The following is a 15,860-nucleotide window of genomic DNA, read 5'->3' as shown; positions in this document are numbered from 1 at the left end:
AGTTTTAATTTCGAAATTCCATGGGTATACGAGAAACACTTTTATATTTACAAAAATGTTCAATAGGTACACCAAATCGGTATCCCACTTTTAATAAAAGTATCAAAACAATCTTTGATATATGTCTACATAACGAAAACATTCCAAGTAAATAAAAAAATAGGTTACAATCCTCCTTCGTAAAATGAGATAAATTATTTACAAAGCTCAACAGTCCTTGAAGGTCTAGGGCTAAAACACAATTATTATAATAGTTATACAGGGTATCCCAAAAAGATTGGTCATAAAATATACCACAGATTCCGGGGTCAAAAATAGGTTGATTGAACCTCACTTACCTATATACACTGCGGTGCAAAAAAATTGATCCATTTAAACTTTCGTCATTTTTGATTTTTTGAATTTCCTAAACCTGTTGTCCGATTTAAGTGATTTTTTACCACGTTATAGTCTTCTCCATTGATAATATTGAGTAATAATATTGTTGCTAGACAGTTAAACTGTCATTTTATACCGGGTGTACGAATCAAACTGTGTTTTTTCTCAAAGTTCGCATCACCCTGTGGACTATTCTAGCATTTATAAAATACTGAAATTAAAACACAACTATATAGGTCTGGATCCCGCGTATGAAAAAAAAGTTGATTAATAGCAAGCTGAAAATTTGTTAATAGCTTAAGGGTGTCTAGTCGAATAAACTTTGATATATGGGAACACTGAAACAGGGGGGTAGTTTTAATTTTGTAACAGGTTAAAAATTTGGAACGGTCACAGCACGAAAACGGCACATTTATTTTGTCCGACAGAACAGACTTAAACTCTCCGAACAGAGATTAAACTCTCATGAAAAAATCAGACTGCTATTTATTACCTGTCATAATTCCTGTCATTTGACATATTCTACATGTTCCACTCATTAAAACGCCCATTTGGTGATAAATAGCAGTCTGATTTTTGCATGAGAGTTTAAGCTCTGTTCGAAGAGTTTAAGTCTGTTCTGTCGGACAAAATAAATGTGCCGTTTTCGTGCTGTGACCGTTCCAAATTTTTAACCTGTTCCACAATTAAAACTACCCCTGTTCCAGTGTTCACACATATCAAAGTTTATTCGACTAGACACCCTTAAGCTATTAACAAATTTTCAGCTTGCTATTAATCAACTTTTTTTTCATACGCGGGATCCAGACCTAATAGCCTCAGGTTTTCTTAATATTTCATCTTTCGTTTCATTCGCTTATATTGGATAATAAAAAAGTTAGGTACTTTAACAACTGGCCATGTTCGTCATCAGTACAGTGTGTTTCTAAATAAGTGCGACAAACTTTAAGGGGTGCTTTAACATGAGAAAATAATGACAATTTGGTTTATAATCACATGTCCGCAAATGCTTCGTTTTCGAGATACGGGATGTTCAATTTTTTTTTACAAATTGACGATTTATTTATTGCTTAAAACCAGTTGAGATATGTATATCAAAAATTCGGTGAGTTTTAAGACGTAGTTATTGCACATTTTTTGACATACAATTAAGAATCTGTATTCACCATTGGCGTGCGTACGGGTAATATTATCGGTCATAATACCCGTTTGCGCGCCAATGGTGAATATTAAATTCTTAATTTTATGTCAAAAAATGTGCAATAACTACGTCTTAAAACCCACCAAATTTGATTTGCATATCTTAACTGGTTTTATAGCAACAAGTAAATCATCAGTTTGTAAAAAAAAAAATAAACATCCCGTATCTCGGAAACGACGTACTTGCGGACATATGATTATAAAGCAAATTGTCATTATTTTCTCATATACGATTGCCCCTTAAAGTTTTGCGCAAATATTTTAAAAACACCCTGTACTGATGACGAACATGGCCAGTTTTTAAAGTACCTAACTTTTTTATTATCCAACATAAGCGAATGAGTCGAAAGACAAAATGTTAAGAAAACCTGAGGCTATAGTTAGGTTTTGATTTCAGTATTTTATAAATGCCAGAATAGTCCACCAAGTGATGCAAACTTTGAGAAAATAAAAAAATATGAAAAAAAATTTTATTAAAATTAAAAATTTTATAAAAAAATCAACTAAGAAGCAAAATATAAAAAAAAATTGAAAAATCTAACACATTCGTCAAAGAAAAGCGTGGCGCGTCTTCATCGAATAAACGGTTTTCGCCCCACGCTTTTCTTTAAAGAATGTGTTAGATTTTTCTTTTTTTTTATATTTTGCTTTTTAGTTGATTTTTTTATAATATTTTTAATTTTTGTCACTCGTAACTAAAGAAAAGCGTTTCTTAAAAAGTTTTTCCATATTCTTTATTTTTTTACTTTTTAGTCTTACACTTTTTAAACATTAAAATATATCGTCATGTTTATTAAAATATGTATAAAACATATGATGTACTAACGTGAAAAGTAGTCGGAATGAGCAAAAAATTTGAAACTTTATTGTGAGTTTATGAAGCATAACGTAAACAATTAACGCAAAAAGTGAAATTATATATGGTTCATATCATTAGCTACAATCCGTAAATGTTTCAAGTTTTTATATCGTAAAAAACAAGAGAATTTAAGCATTTTCCATTAAAATCGTTTTTTTTTTTTATTTAAACAATAAACATAAAATTTTTTTTTATTAACTATTCGTATATTGTTCCCGCAAATGCATATGTCTGCAAATTTTCATTCATTTGCATTGGACAAAAGGCAGTCAAATTAACGTCTAAAAATTTGACGCAAACTATTGAACTAAATAAAAGCGTTTAAAAACACAGTTTGATTCGTACACCCGGTATACAATGACAGTTTGACTGTCTAGCAACAATATTATTACAGCAATATTGTCAATGAATAGGGCTTTTCATCGATTGTCATTTGTTTCGAGCTTCTGTCATGTGTCACATAATATTAATATATCTACGCCACATGTCTTCGGTTTGTATCATGGTGGATACCAATAACGTATGACGTAGATATATTAATTTTATGTGACACATGACAGAAGCTCGAAACAAATGACTGTGAATGAAAAGCCCTATAAGGCTATAACGTGGTAAAAAATCACTTAAATCGGACAACAGGTTTAAGAAACTTGAAATATCAAAAAGTACCAAATTTTTAGTGGATCGCTATTTTTGCACCGCAGTGTACAATAGTGCACACAAAAAAAGTTAGAGCCCTTTGAAGTTACAAAATGAAAATCGATTTTTTTTCATATATCGAAAACTCTTATAGATTTTTTATTTTGAAAACATTTTGAAAAAATAACAACATTGAAAGTTGTACACCCCATAAAAATTTTATGGGGTTTTGTTCCCTTAAACCCCCCAAACTTTTGTGTATGTTCCAATTAAATTAATATTTTTGTACCGTTAGTTAAACAAAACACTTTTAAAACTTTTTGCGTGTTATTATTTTTTCGATAAGCCAGTTTTTTATCGAGATGCGGCTTCTTTTTTAATACTACTTAAAAAATGTATGGGGTTTCGTTCATTTAAACCCCCCAAATGTTTGTGTACGTTCCAATTAAACTATTATTGCGGTACCATTAGTTAAACACAGTGTTTTTAAAACTATTTGCCTCGTATTATTTTTTCGACAAGCCAGTTTTTATCGAGAAGCGGCTTCTTTTTTAATACTACTTAAAAAATGTATGGGGTTTCGTTCCTTTAAACCCCCCAAATGTTTATGTACGTTTCAATTAAACTATTATTGCTGTACACAGCAAACACAGTGTTTTTAAAACTTTTTTGCCTCTTAGTATTTTTTCGCATCTAAAAGTAGGAAAATCAGCAGGCCATGATAAGATCACACCAGAGATGCTGAAAAATCTAGGGGTGTCAGGGGTAGAGATGTTAACAGAAATTCTCAACAAAGCATGGCACTTGGGTACTGTACCAGAAGATTGGAAAACAGGAATTATATTGCCCATTTTTAAGAAAGGGGACACAAGAAATTGCGGCAACTACAGAGGTATTACGTTGTTAAGTGTGGTGTCAAAATCGTACGAATATATTTTAAACAAAAAACTTAGTTCAATAGTTGAACACAACCTAGCAGAACCACAAAGTGGGTTCAGGAAAGGCCGGAGTACCCAAGACCACATCTTTACGATCAAACAAGTAACAGAAAAAACGAGAACTACTAAAAATGAAGTATATGCAGCATTTATAGATTTAGAAAAAGCATTCGATAAAGTTTCACAATACAAAGTATGGGAAAGTCTCGAACGAAGAAATATTGAACCCAAACTGAGGCAGGCTATACAAAGCTTATATAAACGTAACAAATGCTACATCAGGAAAGATAATACCCATTGTGAAACTTTTGAGATAAATGATGGACTGAAGCAGGGAGGAGTACTGAGCCCCACACTATTCATCGTACTCATGGATGACATCATAAAAGTAATGGAAGCAAAGACACGCAAATTACACATTGGTTACCACAGACTAGAACCTATAGGAATTTCAGTATGTGCATTTGCAGACGACCTGATGTTACTAGCACACAGCGAAGATGACCTCAAAAGGAACCTAATAATGTGGAAAGAGGAGCTGGAAGAGAGAAATATGAAAATAAACATGGAGAAAACAAAGATAATGGTCATGGGGAATGAAGATAAACAAGTAAATATAGAGATAAATAACAAGAAACTAGAACAAGTAACAACATATAAATACTTGGGTGTGAAAATAGAGAATGGAGGAAGATCAGAAGAAGAAGTCAACGAAAGGATAACCATGGCGTCCAGAATGTACCACAGCTTAAACAGAACATTCATTGGAAAGAGAGAAGTAAGCAGCAGGACAAAGATGATGGTATATAAAACAATCTTCAGGCCAATCCTTACCTATGGTAGTGAGAGCTGGGTGCTAACACCATCATCGAAAAGCAGAATAAACTCCATGGACATGAAGTACCTAAGAAAAGTAAAAGGAATTACAAGACGTGATAGAATAAGAAACAGCAGTGTGCGAGAAGAACTACAAGTCGAACCAATAACACAAATATTAGATAGGAATAAACTTAAATGGTTTGGACATTTGTGTAGAATGAACGATGATAGACAGGTAAAACGCATATGGGAGGCAAAAGTACGAAACAAGAGAGGAAGAGGGAGACCAAAGAAAACCTGGAACGATGAAGTGGTAGAAATTCTGAGGACGAAAAATACAACGTGGACTGAAGCGAAACGAAGGGCCAAGAATAAGCAAGATTGGAGACGATTTGTATATGATGTAGATGTATGAAATGTATTTTTAAACACCTTACACCGTTAGGTAGAAAGGTTTAGATTATATATATATATATATAGTATTTTTTCGATAAGGCACCTTTTATCGAGATGGCTTCTTGTTTAATATGGTTCAAAATATACCTAAAAATGTAAATTTTAAATAAATTTTCATATTATTACCAGGTCTCTTATAATCGTACTTAACCATTTACAAATATATGATGGATTTGACAAATATTCAAAATATCTCGATAAAAACTGGCTTTTCGAAAAAGTAGGAGGAGGTAATAGTAATTTAATTGGAACCTACACAAAAGTTTGGGAAGTTTAAGGGAACAAAACCCCCATAAAATTTTAATGGGTTGCATAAATTTTACTATAATTTTTTTTAAGATGTTCTTGTCTTAAGAATGCAACATGCCCATTTTCGATAAAAATCTCTAATAGTTTTCGATATACATATATGTACCTACCTAAAAAAATTGATTTCCATTTTGTAATTTCAGAGGGCTGTAACTTTTCTTATGTGCACATTTTTGTACTAAGGTAAGTTAGGTTTAATTAATCTATTTTTGACCCCAGAATCTGTGGCATAATTTATGACCAACCTTTTCGGGAGACCCTGTATATTACAAAACCTTTATCAAGTGGGGTTACTTTTTGTTAAATCATGCTCGTTGCCTACTAAATTCATTTACTATTATATAATTTCACTTTCACTATTCATCCCTGTTTTTTGTTTTTTTTTCCAACCATCAATTCCCTCTTTTCTGAATTCTTCTTGTAAGCTATCAAACCATATCTGTCTGGGTCGACCTTTCCTTATTTTTCACGATTGGGCCCCGTGTTAGGATAATCTTTGACATCCTCTTATTTTCTATTCTCATCACGTGTCCAATCCATCTCACTCTCTGTATCTTTATGAGGCGGCCGATGCTTGGTTCGTTGGTTTGTTCCAACTCGATACAAAACTCTTCTTGAACGGTTACGAGTACGCGCAGTAACGAAAAATGTGTTACTGCGCATAATTATTCGTTAATACGCATGCGCGTAACGATTCAAGAACGGTTTTGTATTGAGTTGGAACAATGCTATATAGTTCCTTTAGCTCCCTCTTTGTTCGTCGCACCCATCCTTACACCGTGTTTTTGCTTACATGTAGCTCTGAGCAAAGAGATAAATTAGATTTTATAAACTATAGGTCCAATAGCTTATCAAACCACCTTTACAAAATATTAAACAGATTGAAAGTAAAATTAGATTTCTATCAGAATAATAAGCAGGGTTTAGGTTAGGCAACTGAACAAAATGCATCTACAATGCCATAAAACTCTAGACCAAAAGTCTGTAGAATATAATATACCCCTGACTCCTATTTTGTTGATTTCAGCAAAGCATTTCACATAGACAAATACTTGCTATATTAAAATCACTATCGGGGGCCTGATTCTAATTCATTTCGATGTCACAATTTAATTTCGACTCCGCCATGACATATGTAATTTATAGCGATTCTTATTCATTTCGATATTAGTTCCAACTGGGGATATTAACGTTATCATTTTGACACTGCTCAGAATTTGGGTTGGTCCTCCTGTTTATTGGATTTATTGGCTATGCAACCACCGCAACGTTTGTTTATAGCCTGGACAAATTATCGAAAAAATGTCATTTTGGGAAAAGTTATTTACCAGCTATTTTATTGCTAAAATCGAATCTTAAGATCGCATGTATTAGTTATATGGGGTGTGACAAGTCCGCAGAAAGTGTGTTATTTTATTTATAAACAATTAGCACTCCTAAATCTTTTTTTTTTTCAATTAGTGCTCTGTAACTCCTAATATTTTTCCTTTAAACCAAAAATACTCAAATAAAAATTCACCGCAATCTAGATCTGCACAAAGTTATTTTTTTTCCGATTTCCTTCAACAAAAATTTTACTTATCAATAATTAAATAAATTGGTGACAAGAAAGATTTTTTATATCTAGTAGATTATATATCAAGATTCCGGCGACAATCTAACCAATAGTTTAGCAATAATTAAAATGTTAATTAAAAAATTTCGGTCGAAATAATAACAAGAAAGATTATGATACACCAGAATAACTATGATTTTTGTATTAAAAAGCTCTATACCTATTCAACGTACTTTCATTTGAACTAGAATTGAACTAGAAAATACTAGAATTGACATTGGACTATTTGAGCGGTCTCAGGAATGTTATAAAGTAGGGATGGCGGTTTTTGACAAAACACCGGTTTTCGGTTATACCGTTTTTTTTTGCTTACGGTTTAACCTGGCGGTTATAACCGGCCAAAAAAACCGGTTTTTGGAAAAACCGGTTTTCGGTTTTTTTAATACAATAAGTTACAAAGTTACATTTACAATACACTTTAGTTTTCGATACTCCATTCGACTCGATATCAATATGATCAAAATTAGTACTATCGAAATAACATATGTATTACTTTTCACACGTTTGTATATTTGTAGAATAGGTACATTTTAACTCATTTAATACTTCCTGTATGAGTGTATCGTTTTGAAAACGTGGGAAATTCTTGGAGATTCGTATTCGTAATCAGTAATTCAATATTCATAGTCAGAGCATTATTTTTGGTAATCAGAAAAAGTCATTCACCCACTTTCAATGTCAAGATTTAAGTGTGAAAAATAGATGATGTTTGCGACTAATTCAACCAGATCACTTCTTATGTAAATATTATGATTACAAATACATTTTCAAGGAAATATTATAATAAAACTTAATAATTGTTTCTGGGTGATGTGAGATTGCACTTTCAGTTTGCTTCTGTATTTTATAAAATAAAATAAAATTTGAATTATGGTTTTGTTTGGAATAATTACTTGAGAATAATAATTATGATTGGGATCCAAAATAATACCTAACCTAATCCTAATCACCGTAAAAACCTAATAACCGGTTTTTACTTTAAAAAGAAAAAACCGGTTATAACCGGGACAAAAAACAACCGGTAAAACCGGTTATTACGAAATAAAAAAAAACGGTTTTAGGTTTAAACCGGTAGGTTTTCCCATCCCTATTATAAAGAAACAATTTTTTGGCTTATAAACAAATGGAACCCCTCAGAAAATATCAGATTAATTAAATTAAGTTACCACTCTTGAAAAGAGCACGGCTTCTTCTTCGAAGAAAAATAAATCGAATTGATTGGTTCCAGGTATAACCGTTCAAATTTGACCGGCATTTTCGACAGAGTTATAAACAACAGGATTTCAATCTTTAAACCATTACCTTTTTATTCCGGATCCCCTTTGTACATACAAATTTTCATATCTTCAAGACACTCATAACAAAAAAGATTTATGTCACCAAGTTATTTAATTATTGATAAATTATTACTTCCCTAAAATTTTAGTTGAAAATTAAAGATTTTGTTTGGAAAAGCCTTATTTTCTGAGGAAAATTTTCGCCGAAGGAAATCGAAAAAAAGATATCTATGTGCAGAATTAAATTACAGTGAATTTTTATGTGAGTGTTTTTGTTTATAAAACCGCTAATTGGTTTATAAACCAAACAGCACATTTTCTGCGGACTTTGCATAGCTATATTACTAATATATGAAATCTTAAGATTTGCTTCCAGCATGTCCAGCAATAAAATAGCTGATACATAATTTTCCTTGTTTTATACTAATTTTCCCAGATTATTACCTTACATCTTTCATTGAGTTGATAATTCACGTTGTGAACATTCTCAATTATTATATTTCTAATTCAATACTATTCTATCTAATTCCTCAAAAACCAGCAAATTTCCATAAAACTTAGCCATATTAATACCTTTTGATTTAGTTTTCGTTGCAAGAAACAAACAAAACAGATCTCCCAAACCACTTTTAAATTTTACTTTAAAATCTTAAACAGGAGCCCCCATTTTTTATTGCAGATTTGGATTCCTTACGTAAAAATAAGTATCTTTTATTCGAAACATTTTTTCGAATTATGGATAGATGGCGCTATAATCGGAAAAAACGATTGTTAGAAATGGAAAATTAAATTAAAAAATTAAAAAAACTGTACTTAACTTTTTTTGGTTTTAGGACCTACTCTTCACAACCCAATAGGTCCCCATAACGCTCGAATAACTGCACAATTAGCATACTTTCCCCCTACTACAATCTGATTATCATTTTTAAAGTGTCTTTATACTTAATCTTTATTAATTTTATATCAATAGTAATTTCCAGGAACTCCTGCCGAAAAAGATATTTTTGTTGATCTTCCAGATGCCGTATCCTTAAGCCGATGGAATATTTTACTATCCCCAGTAGAAATCTCTCGAATCGTCTTTGGCTGCCCATCAAAAAATATTTACGAGAATGAACTCCCACGGGGCAAAAGAAATATGAGGAAAATGTGCACGCTTGAAGGAACTGCTCGAGCAGTTCGAAAACTTATGTGAGATTTCAAATATTTAAACAACAGTGAGTGGACAACTCGTTTTTTAAATAGGAAGAGTAATTCAAATTTACCGCGCTGTAATGCTTGTTTGTAATTGGTCCGACCACCGGCAAGTTTACTCCACTAAATTATAAAAATTTGTCACTATTGACATTTATTAAATTTTGACACTAACGACGTTTAAAATTCATAGGTTAATTAAGTTATATCGGCGATTTTTTGTGTTTTCTGCCATATTCCTTTAATTTTTATATTTTTAGTCTGCGTTTATATAAAAAAACCGTTGTTTTTAGAACTTTTTAGCGACGTATTATTAGTATAATATAATATTAATTTATGGATTACTATCGAAGACCGACATGATCAACCAAAAAAGAAGATGGACCTAGTTATTTTTTCATTGACATTATTGGGTGTGAATCTGTGGTTTAATTTTACTCCTCCTATTTAAAAAATGAACCAGTAGTGAATAAAGAGATTTTTGGACTATTATTACATAATATTGAAAAATATGATATATAGTCGGAGAGATAGAAGCGGATTTTGTGCGTGATAAGTAATATGGAAAAACTATAGGGGGTATGTTGAATTAGTTGTGTACATGACTTTCCCCAACGGCCGGAAACCAGAGTGGGGGACGAGGGTAGTAATAAGGGGTCAAAGTAGCGGTTTTTTTATTTTTTCTGTGACGCTCATGATCCAAATAGTGCACCAAAATGTGGGAATAAGTAGGTCATGACGTAACTAAGTAAAATCTCCAAGGGTGGCACGCTGCGCGGCCGACAAAGGGGTGGGACAGGGGTGAATACAAAAAATATAAGGGGTTTTTTGCGACGTTCGTGATTGAGATAGTGTACCAAAATTTGGGAATAACTAGACCATGACACAACTAGTAAAATCCCCAGAGCCGGAAATCAGAGTGGGGGACGAGGGTAGTTATAAGGGGTCAAAATAGCGGTTTTTATTTTTTTTTGTGACGCTCACGATCGAGATAGTGCACCAAAAATTTGGGAATAAGTAGGTTATGACGTACCTAAGTAAAATCTCCAGGGGCGGAACACTGCGAGTCCGACAAAGGTGTGAGGCCAGAGGTTAATATAAAAACTATAAGGGATTTTTTGTGACGTTCGTTATCGAGATAGTGAACCAAAATTTGGGAGAGTAAGTAGATCATGACGTAACTAAGCAAAATCTCTAGGGGTGGAAACCAGAGTTGGGGATAAGGGTAGTTTTAAGGGGTCAAAGTTGCAGTGTGTATTATTTTTTTGCGACGCATTACAACATATGTCCCCCACGCAGCATTCCGCCCCTGGAGATTTTACTTAGTAATGTCATAATCTACTTATTCCCAAATTTTGGTGCACTATCTCGATCATGAACGGCAAAAAAACCCCTTATACTTTTATACTCACCCCTGCCTACCACCCCTTTGTACCCAAAGCAGCGTTCCGCCCCTGGAGATTTTACTTAGTTACGTCATGACCTACTTACTCCAAAATTTTGGTGCACTATCTTTATCATGAGCATCACAAAAAAAATAATAAAAACCGCGACTTTTACCCGTTATAACTACCCTCATCACCACTCTGGTTTCTGCCTCTGGAGATTTTACTTAGTTGTGTCATGGTCTACTTATGCCCAAATTTTGGTGCACTATCTCAATCACGAACGTCGCAAAATACCCCTGATATTTTTTATATTCACCCTACCCCACCCTTTGTCGGCCACCCAGCGTGCCACCCCTGGAGATTTTACTTAGTTACGTTATGACCTACTGATTCCTAAATTTTGGTGCACTATCTCGATCATGAGCGTCACAAAAAAATTAATAAAAACCGCGACTTTAGCCCCTTTTAACTACCCTCGTCCCCCACTATGGTTTCCGGTCGTTGGGGAAAGTCATGTACACAACTAATGGCACCTATGTACGCTGTTGCTACCGCCTGGCGGCGCTAGTGTAGTTGGAGGTCGCAGTTTTGACTATTCGTGAAGTTTGTATATGGTGTTTTTAATTACGATTTAATAAATAATAAATTATAGCCGAAATATACGGATCTTGGAGACTGTTTGTGCGTTGAAAAACGAATTGAGAAGGGATGCGAGAGTTACTGGAAAAAGTAAACACTTATCGAATTATAAACTATATTAATCATCGTCTCAATGTTTTATTTCTATAGCTCAGAGGGTATTTATTTGGTATTGATTAACTCCCCACACGAGTCTGACAACTGTGTATAATATTATGATATGTGCGATCTGCCTTACTTTTTTATCAATTTAAAATTCACAACTAAGTGCGCTCAGCATTAATTTTTGTGTTTATCTTATTTAAAAATGTGATATTTTCAAAATATGGCTGCCATGACAGTTGCGCATTTGGTGTAAATTTGGTTTAAGCATGGGGTGAACGCAGTTGATTCTGCAATGTTGTCTTATTTAAAAAAAAATATATAATTCCTTATGGAAATATACAATGTGTTAATTTAATTAAGTATAATTATTTGGGTGTTTGTCTACGTGAAAGGCGACCTTAAAAAGGTTGAATAAGAAAAAATTAGGGTTAGGTTTGATCAGGTTATGTTTTAGTCACTAAAGAATATTTGAATGGTACTAGGTCACTTTAATTTTCAGTTGATAACTTATTTATATTATTTTCGATTAGATTAGGTTTGCTCAGGTTATGTTTTATTCATTTTAAAGCATATTTTAAAGATAATATATCACTAAAATGTTCAGTTATTAACTTTTTTATATTATTTTCGATGACGCTAGGTTAGGTTTGGTCAGGTTATGTTTTAGTCACTAAAAAATATTGAGAACTAAAAAATATTTAAAATTAGTATTTCACATTTTTCTATATTATTATTACTTCAAATATAAATTTTTTTACATGTTCACTCCATAAAAAGCGATTGTAGATGTGGCAACAGTGTGAATGTATATAAAATTGCAAATCTTAATCCGTGCGTTTATAATAAATTTTGATCTGAATTTTATAGTGAAGTATTCTATTTTTTACAGTCGAATCTGGGGGCAATACTTAATCTGTTTCAACAAAATATTTATTGCAGATACGTGCATTTATTCTCGGCACATATTTATCCCTTCTTATTGCTACAATCCACTTTTTTCTCGTCAGAATATCTTTGGGAAACCTGTGTCCTGATGTTCTCGATGAGCACAAATGCACAGCACAACATTGAGGGATTTTATTTTCTCAAGTTTAATTCACACAGCGAAACAAATATGCAATATTTACTTGGAAATAGATTGATTTGAAGTATTGACGTAAGTTGACATGACCAACTACACGAGCGCCACCTACGTTGAGCTTTCCAGATTAGCTGCCATTCAACATATCCCCGTATAGTTTTTCTATATTACTTATCACGCACAAAATCCGCTCCCAGCTCTTAGACTAATACGGATATACAGCCTTATTCATAGCTCACACTGGTAAAATTTAGGTGAAGTATAACGTCAAGCCAGTTTGCAATATTTCGTCAATCTAGGATTGAGCGGTGTATGTGCACTTTAATCGAACGTACAAAATGCAGGACGGCACTGGCTGTCATGTAATATATTGTTAATAAGAATAATAATAAAATTCTTTTTTTTTTTCAATATGTAATAAATATGCAATTGAGAGTGTGGATAACTACAAATACTTAGGAACATGGATAACATCAAATGTGGACCAAACCAAAGAAATTAAGACACGTATTGATATAGCACGTGCATCTTTCATTAAACTTAAAAAGTTTCTTTGTTGTCAGAGTATAAGGTTAGAACTACGCTTAAGGATGATTCGATGTAACGTGTTCTCTACTCTTCTTTATGGCTTGGAAACGTGGACATTGAAATAAGTCCGTTTGAATAAGTTGGCCGGCTTTAAATTTTGGTGTTACAGAAGAATCCTACGAATATCATGGATACCAAGAATGTCAAACGTGGAAGTAATTGGAAGGATAGGAAATCAACCGGAAGTAATACTAACTATCAAAAGACGAAAACTTGAGTACTTGGAACATGTGATGAGAGGGCAAAAATACTCATTATTACAACTTATTATGCAAGGCAAAATCAGAGGAAAGCGAAATGTGGGAAGACGTAGAGCATTCTGGCTTAATAACTTACGGGAATGTTTCGAATGCAGTAGTGCAGAGCTATTTAGAGCGGCAGTCAACCTCCATACGAAAGTGACTAAATATTACCAGTTGCAGCGAATGTGTTAAATGAACATTACAAATGCAGCAGAAAAAAATAACAATGAAATAATAGAATTAAGCATAAAATACGTGTATGGAACAAAATTGCCGAAGATCTGTATTTGAGTCAACAAATCAGTTCCTCTGCTTTTCATCTTAAGGTGAGCAAATAATGTTTGAATGGTTTTAGAAAAGAAATCTTCGATTTTATGGTATTCTTATATAAGACAAATGAGATAAATAAATGTACAAGATAAATTTATATATAAGATACACAAGAAGTGGAAGTATCAGTAATATCCTTTAAAGGCGGAAAATCTTTTTTCCCTTGTAGCTGGGTGTATACCATTAATTACAAAAAAAAAATATTTAAAATCCTTTATAAACGGTATATATTTATCAAAATCCCTTAACGGGCTACATAAAAATCGGAGAACTTTTTCTGCCATTTTGATGATCATCATCAGTGCTGATAGGTATAGGTTAATCACATGCTGAGCCACCAAAAATACATTAGTAGAAACCCCTTAAATGTTGGTAAAAACCCCATTATTATGTATAATTTAAAGCGATGGATGAAATTGTCCTAGGTATGACCTTAGACATCGTTTGAAGAAGATCCCTAGATCAGATATGTCCCCACATGTCGTGTAGAGAGTCATGTGAGGTATAAGGCCATATTTAGGGCAATAAAATTATAGAAATTTAAAGTATATACAGTATGATGCAAAAGTATAAAATTTATTTATTATTTCAGAAAGAAACGACTTATAAAAAATAATAAAATGTAATACACCAAGACCTTACGTCATCAGATTCGGCGTAATTACGTAATCGACGACTTTTTAAATACAAACTGATTTCACAAGACACCTCATTTGAAAGGTCTCCTAATCCGCTTTGCAACGTTGTGGTATTCAAATATTTATTTCTACTGGATTTACCAAAATTATGTACTTAAGTAAAATGGAATTACAGAAATACTCATTCACTAAATTAAATTACGGTACGAAAAAAACTAGATGCATAATTCTAAAGGTCGTCAATTTCAATCTTTTTTATTATTTGATCGTATACATGTTAATAAACATTTATTATAAGTTAATCTTAATAATAAATCAAGAGTTTTGATTCACCTTGTAGAAACAAATATACAAATAACTGATTCGTTATAAAGGCGATTAGGGGACCTTTTAAATGAGGTATTCACTGACCTTTACGCCAACACTGATGACGGAATATCCAACATATATAATAAGGCAATCGTTCACCATTCAAAAATTTAAACTGGCGTGTTTAAGAATATTTTATTTAAAATTCGTCTGTTTCTGAAATATTGAACTTATTCATACATTTTACTGTGTACATAACTTCTTAACAAGAATGGTTAGGTTCTAAAACGTTGTGTGTATCCTGTTTGAGTATTTCTTCGGTATTTTGACACGTAAATGTCCCCGGAGCGGGTGGTCGTCTCCCGAAGAAGGCAATTCAAGCCAATCGATTTCTCTGAACTGTTTAACTGGCCAGAAAAAATCGAGTAGGTCACTTTATGGAGATGACTCGACCTCAACAACTTACAGTAAACGTGTAAAAAGCTTTCGTTTACGACGAATAAAATTTCGGTTCAGTCTGATGAATTTTTTGTCTGGACTTTAATGTTGTAATAAAGAAACACATTTTAAGGAGTCTTTAGATTCTTAAATTCTATGTAGTATCCATTGCACTTGTTGTAATATTGATTAGCAGTATAATGCCTTTCGTAATTATGGGATCAAATTTTACAAATAAATTAGGTAAATCATCAAACGTTATGTTGAAATTGTATAGAATATTTTATTTTTATGTTTATTTGTGCCTTATGTCCCATTCTAACCCGGTCTATATAGACATTTGAAATAACAAAAATTGCCGAAGAGGCAAATTTTGGTGGAGAGCTAGGGTATACCATAACAAATAAAGTATTAAAAT

Source organism: Diabrotica virgifera, chromosome 2 (genome assembly GCF_917563875.1).
Source record: "Diabrotica virgifera virgifera chromosome 2, PGI_DIABVI_V3a".
NCBI lineage: Eukaryota > Metazoa > Arthropoda > Insecta > Coleoptera > Chrysomelidae > Diabrotica > Diabrotica virgifera.
This window is presented reverse-complemented; position numbering follows the sequence as displayed.